A 6,000-nucleotide genomic window follows, 5' to 3' on the forward strand; every position below is an offset into this window, starting at 1 on the left:
ATGTGTGAAGGCATATGTGTATACTGTACATGCATGCATGTATATGGCACGCATAGTGTATGTGCATGCAGGCATACATGTGCATGGTATACTCATATGTGTGTGCATGTCTGTGCACCTAAGTATGAAAGTCTACTCCTTGTATACACATATGGAAGCCAGAAATGGACATCAGGTCCTCCCTCTACTACTTCCCACCTTGTAGCCCTGGCTGTCCTGGAGCTCCCTCTGTAGCCCAGGCTGTCCCTCTGTAGTCCAGGCTGGCCTCACACTCAGAGGTCCACCTGCCTCTGCCTCCAGAATGCTGGGATTAAAGGTGTGCACCACCACTGCCTGGCTTCCACCCTATTTTTTTCCATGTACATGAACAGTTTGCCTGCGTGTATGTCTGTACTGCACCTCCTATGTGCCTGGTACTGATGGAGGCCAGAAGAGGGAGTCAGCTCCCTGGGAACTGGAGCTCTATGTGGTTGTGAGCTGGCACGTGGGTGCTCTGAACCAAGTCTGGATCCTCTGAAAGAACAGCCTGTGCTTTTAAACCCAAGTCATCTCTACTGGCCCGTTACCTTATCTTTTAGGACAGGGTCTTACTAAACCTAGGGTCACTGTTTTGGCTGAGCTGTCTTGGGAGGCCCTGGGAACTTCCTGCCTCCATCCCCTAGCACTGGGACATGTGCCTGCTGCCAGACTCCACTGTATGCGAGTGCTAGGATTCAAACTCTGGTCCTTACGCTTGCAGGCACTTTACCAACTGAGGGATAGTCATTCATCCTTTATTCTATTGACATTGGTCTGTGCTGTTTTGGGTCTTTTGGTTGTTTTTCGAGGCAGGGTTTCTCTGTGTAGTCCTGGCTGTCCTGGACTCATTTTGTAGGCCAGACTGGCCTCGAACTCACAGAGATCCTCCTGTCTCTGCCTCCCGAGTGCTGGGTTACAGGTGTGCATCACCACACCCAGCTTGACACTGGTCTGTGTAACCCAGGCTATCCTGGAACACACGCTGTAGCTCACACTGCCTCCAACTCATGCTGATCCTTCTGCCTCAGTCTTCTAACGCAGGAATCATACACTATACTCAGCATTTACACACACACTTTTGAGGCAGCATTTTGCTATATAGCTTAGGCTGGCCTAGAGCTCACAGCAATCCCCCTGCCTGTCTCCCAAGTGCTATAATTGCAGGCATAGGTCATCACACTCAGTCTTGAGTCCACTATCCTTAATGATTTATGTGACTGTAAGAGCAACGAAAGTCAGATCTGTTGGAACCTGTCTCTTCTCTGGGACGGTTTCCTTATGGGGAAAAAGAGTAGGTACCTGTGGCTACCTCAAGAGGGTCAGGGAAAGTGTCTGGTAGGCAGTAAACTTAGACGGGGTCCATCGTCTATTCTGCCCAAGATGTCATCGTGGGGCATGGACTTTTAGAACTCACTTCCTCCTTTCAAGTTCCTAAAGATCCGCGCTCAGCTCTGAGGAGAAAATGCAGGTAGTCTGTACCTGTAGAAGCCGCATCTCTCCCTACCCCCGCCCGAAAACATCTGGCCCAAGCAATAATTGCACTGTGCACTCTCCAGGCAACTGACCAGTGCGGAGACAGCGGGTGCTCCGGGGCCAACTCCGGGGAAGTACTAGTGCTGGAAAGTACCCCGTCCCCTCCCTTCCGGCGTCCCAGGGGCGCCCCTCCGCACTCACCCGTTCCAGAGTTCAGGCTCAGGACCCTGGACCCCGCCCCACTGCCCTGGGGAGAGGATGCAAGCCCACTGCCTACGCGCCGCTTGTTATTGGCTGCCTGAAATGCGCATGCCCTTTGGCCGCAGTCCGTCCCGCCCAGCTTACGTTCCTACATTCCTATTGGCCATTGTACAAGAATGGCGTCGATCTGAATGGTGATGGTGGGGGCGGGGGGAAACATCTCAGCCCTGATTTGTTGGAGCGGCAAGCGGAACCGATGGGGCCTCTGTGATTGGGCATCGGAGATGAGGGCGGAAACGCTGAGAAGGTGGACTGCAGGGCCCGGCGGAAGAGTGAGGTTTGTGAGCGAAGAAGGGTCTAGAACTTGCATTGCTTAGGCTTCTGCAGGCACATTGCGGGGCTTCGAGGCTGCAGAGACACCAAGACTTGAGGTTCCCAGTGCCGTCCCTTCCCATCCAAACTCTCCTACCACCAACTCCTTCTAAAAACAGGGTTTCATGTAGCCCAAACCCACACAAGCCTTCCTTGAACAGTCTTTGGTGAAAAGACTTTGGCGGTAGCTCAGTTGGTACCCTGTTTGGTAGCATGCAATGAAGTTCGGGGCTCCATCCCCAGCACCACACGCCTGTTGTCTTAGCACTTGAGTGGTAGAGAAAGGCTCAGAAGCTAAACATCTGCTAAATATGACGTTTAAAGTGTTTAATGGAAGCCGGACAGTGGTGGTGCACGCCTTTAATCCCTGCGCTTGGGAGGCAGAAGCAGGCAGATCTCTGTGAGTTCGAGGCCAGCCTGGTCTGCAAATTGAGTCCAGGACAGCCAAGGGTACACAGAGAGACCCTGTCTGGAAAAACCAAACAGGTAGCTGCTGTTGAACTGACACAGCTACAGTTAGCTGTCAATAGCATCAGAGATCTGAGAAGGATCAATTATAGCTGGGATTAAAGGTGTGCCCCACCACGCACAGTTCTAGTTGTGTTTTACTTATTTATTTTAAAAATTTATTTACTTGTTATGTATACAGTGTTCTGCCTATATGTACACCCACAGGGCAGAAGAGGTCATCAGATCACATTATAGATGATTGTGAAAAGCTAGGCATGGTGGCGCATGGTCTGAATTCCAGCACTCAGGGAGGCAGAGGCAGGTGGATCTCTGTGAGTTCCAGGCCAGCCTGATCTACAAAGCGAGTCCAGGACAGCCAGGGCTACACAGAGAAACCCTGTCTTGAAAAGCCAAAAAGAAAAGAAAAACAACAACAAAAAGATGACTTTGAGCCACCATATGGTTGCTGGGAATTGAACTCATGACCTCTGGAAGAACAGACAGTGCTCTTAACCACGGTGCCATCCCTCTAGCCCTATCTGGTTATGTTTCAAATACAAACTTAAAGCTGGGCATAGTGATGCATGCCATTATTCCCAGAACTTGGAGGCAGAGGCCGATGAATCTTTGTGAGTTCGAGGCCAGCCTGGTCTACAAGTCAGTCCCAGACAGACAAGGCTACACAGAGATACCCTGTCTCCAAAAACTAAACTAAGATAAAATAAAATAAATACAAACTTAAGGATGCTTCTCATCACGTTAAAAATCATCTCTACTAATCTATACATTGGGCTGGAGAGTACATGCTTTTTAGCCCAAAGCCATAGCTTTTGATATGACTCAGAGGTATGAGTCTATTCCAACTATTTTACAGACACCTATTGGCTGTTTATTTCTACAAAATGGAATTCGGTGCAGATTATAAACAATGATAATATAATCTTCAGAGTGTCAAGAAAAAAAAAGTCCTAAGACTTGGGTCCACCTCTCAGAGGTCAAACAGACTCCAGATAAGCACTACTGCCAATTAACAGCCTAAGCTTCCCTGCCTATTGCCTGTTTCTAAGGGGGAAGCTCCAAATATGTTTCTTTTTAAGTTCTTTAACCTTAACTTCTGTTCCTAGTCTCTGTCTGTCTAGGCAGAGTTCCACTGGGCTGGTGGACACCATCCAGGAATCATCTGCAGGCTGCTCCAGAGATGATCTACACCATGCCAGGCCCAAGTATTCCTACAAACCCAAAAGCCCTGACCTGCAGTAAATTGATGTGAACACTAGTTGATGTGTTGCTTCCCGTCTCTAAAGCTGGGTCAGCAAGCTATATGCTTCTGATGGATGCCTCATTGCCCAAATCCCCTCCCAGCTTTGGCTAACATCCCAGTCTTCCTGGGCATAGACAACAAAGTTCCTAATTTCAGCAGGAAGTTGTTACAGAGTAGAGCATCTGCCCCTTCTCAACAAAGAACTGCAATGATAGATCCAAAGGGAACTCCCTGCAAAGGGAACAAAGTGGATACCTATAATACCTACTGACATACCAAGATTATTATGTTATTGGGCGGGAGAGATGGCTAGGCAGTTAAGAGCATTTGCTGCTCTTTCAGAGGACCAGGGTTCAGTTCCTTGCATCCACATGGCCGCTCACAGCTTACTGGGGGATGGTCTTATGCACTGTGTATTCAGATGCCTGGATAGCCGGTTGCAGTCCCAACATGGGCACTGTCATTTCTACAAGAATGTCCTGTCTCAATGTTGTGTAGAAACTGTTCTTCATCTTCTCTGGTTAAAAAGAAGCTGATCAGCCAACAGTTGGGAGACAGGACAGGAGGCAGGACTTTGGGTCTTAGGGGGGTCTCAAGTAGAGACCAGAGAGGGGAGGAAGAAGAGGAAGAGAGAAGAAAGTGGCCAAGAGGAGGTTGCCATGAGGACAGACAGATGAGAAACAGTCAAGGCGAGACTAAGATGGCAAGTAGCATGGGCATGTGGCTGGGAAGTAGCCAGGCTAGGAGAAACGGATTATAATAGGCCAATATTTGCCCAGTTGAAGTGCTTTAAAACTTTGTTTGTGGGTGTTTTTTGTTTGTTTCTTTTTGAGACAGGGTTTCTTTGTGTAGCCTTGGCTGTCCTGGACTCACTCTGTAGACCAGCCTGGCCTCAAACTCACAGTGATCCTCCTGCCTCTGTCTTCCATGCTGGGATTAAAGGTGTGCACTACCACACCTGGCAAACTGTTTTTTTTTTTCTTTTTTCTACTGAACTTCTGTCTCTACTAAGAGGTGGCTTTCTCTTCATCTCTAGAGATGCTAGAGATGGAATCTTCAACCCAGAGCCCTGTACATGCTAGCCAAGTGCTTTGCTGTCATAGCAAGTTCACTGGAATTTACTATAAAGTTATATATAGAACTTAAATTTTTCATTTACTTTCTTTCATATACCTTTATTTTCATATATCTCTGTATATATTATGTACATATATGTATATGACTTATGGGTATGGATATTTTGCCTACTAATGCATGTCTGGACCCATGAAGGACAGAAGAGGGCACTGGAGTTATGGATGGTTGTGTACCACATGAGTGCTGAGAACCAAATTCAGATCCTGTACAAGAGCAGCCAGTAATCTTAACTGCTGAGCCATCTCTTCATTCCCATATCCTCTTTTCTTTTTCTTTTTTCTTACCCCCTGAGAAAGGACTCCTGGAACTCTTGACCAGGTTGGCCTCAAACTCAAAGAGATCTGCCAGCCTCTGCCTCCTGAGTGCTGTAACTAGAGGTGTGCACCACCACCTGGCTCCCTCCTTTTCTGAGACAGGGTCTTATGTAGCTCAGTTTAGCCTTCAAGTCTTTTGTGTTGGCTCCGAAACTCAAATCTCATTTCCTTAAAGTTCACTTTATAGACTGAGCTACCTCTGAGTGGCTGGCTGGCTTCTCTCCCACCTTACCTCCCATCTCCTTCCATCCTGTTCCTGTTTGGTTTTGGTTTTGGTTTTAGTTTTTTTGGGGGGGGGGGTTAGGGTCTGTGGAGTTCACTTTGTAACCTGGCTGACTTTGGACCCAAAGTCCTCCTGCTATTTCAGCTTTCTAGATGTTGGAATTACAGATGTGAGTCCCAGCCCAAGTCTGAGGTTCAAAGCAGGACACACACCCTGACTGAACAGCAGAGAAAAGAAGCTACCCTGAACTACTGGAAGGTTCTGTGTTTGCTCCCCAGGCCCAGAGGTCTTGTAGAACATCTGCATAGTCTTAACCTGGCCAGAAGTCAGCAGGTATGCCCATGGGGCTTCCCCAGCAGGGACTTTCCACTCAAAGAGGGACAACCCAGGACACTTCTGGTTTCAGAAATAAGGGGATTCCCCTAAGCAAGGCAGGCCTTCAGGGAGGGGCTTCCCTCAAGTTTGCACTAGGCCTAGGAAAAGCCAAGACAAAGAATTAAACAACAACAACAACAACAAAAAAAACCCTTTGCCTTCTGAATGGGGAGGTC

This window comes from Acomys russatus, chromosome 14 (assembly GCF_903995435.1).
Source record: "Acomys russatus chromosome 14, mAcoRus1.1, whole genome shotgun sequence".
Classification (NCBI taxonomy): Eukaryota; Metazoa; Chordata; class Mammalia; order Rodentia; family Muridae; genus Acomys; species Acomys russatus.